We start from the raw sequence: 1,121 nt of genomic DNA, 5'->3' as shown, positions 1-1,121 counted from the left end.
CGACGCAAGTTCTCCATTTCCCATTCGGCTTCGGCACGAGTACTGGGTTCGATACCCACACGTGGTAGAAAGACTCACGGATGAACCCGCTGGCCTTCAACTTGTCAACCTCCTCCTTTAATGTTGCGTATCTTGTTGGGTCTAGTGCGCGCCTCTTTTTCCTGACGGGCCTTGCTTCTGGGGAGATGTTCAGGTGGTGGCACATCACACTGGGGTCTATACCCACCATATCCTCGTGACTTCATGCGAACATGTCTAGATTATCTTTCAAAAATTTCATCAGCTCCTCCTTCACATCACCTTGCAGGCTCCTCCCTATCTTCAATTTCCTAAGGGGTTCCTCCGTCACCGTAACCTCCTCTACTTCTTCTACTGGTTCTGCTCTTGACTCATCCACGACCCGAGGGTCCAGTTCCTGCGGTCCCCCCGTGGGCATACGTAGCGCCTCATGTACCACCATGGCCATTGGCTCACGCGGTTTCACAGGCACACGGAGTGAGGTGTTGTAGCATTCCCTTGCCTCTTTCTGTTCTCCCTTCATACTAGCGACCCCTACTGGAGTCGGGAACTTGACAACCAAGTGATATATTGAAGTTATGGCTTTCAATTCTCTTAGGGAGGGTCTCCCCAATACCGCGTTGAAAGCTGATGCACAATCTACTACAACAAAGTTAGACATGACCGTGGTCTGACGGGGTTGCTCTCCCATGGTAAGTGTCAATTCGATCATTTCAAGGGGTTGTACTGAGTCCCCTGTGAATCCGTATAGGGACGACTGGCAGGGCTTCAGATGATGAATGCCCAGTCCCATCTTTTCCAAAGCAGGGCGATATAGGATATCCACCGAGCTCCCGTTGTCCACTAGGACTCGGTGCACACGCATATTTTCCAGTTGAACTGTCAACACCAGCGGATCATTATGGGGAAGGTGTACCCCCCGCGCGTCCTCCTCAGTGAAGGTGATTGAATTGTTTTCTCCCTTGAAGCTTTTCGGGGGTCGTTGTTCCAAACTCATGACACAGGGTGGTGGACTTCGCCTGGCTTCTCTAGCATACCGATCTCTTCCTCTGCGGGAGTCCCCTCCAAACCCCGGACCTCCGAAAATAGTTCTCACTTCTCCC

The sequence above is a fragment of the Humulus lupulus genome, chromosome 1 (genome assembly GCF_963169125.1).
Source record: "Humulus lupulus chromosome 1, drHumLupu1.1, whole genome shotgun sequence".
Lineage (NCBI taxonomy): Eukaryota > Viridiplantae > Streptophyta > Magnoliopsida > Rosales > Cannabaceae > Humulus > Humulus lupulus.
This window is presented reverse-complemented; position numbering follows the sequence as displayed.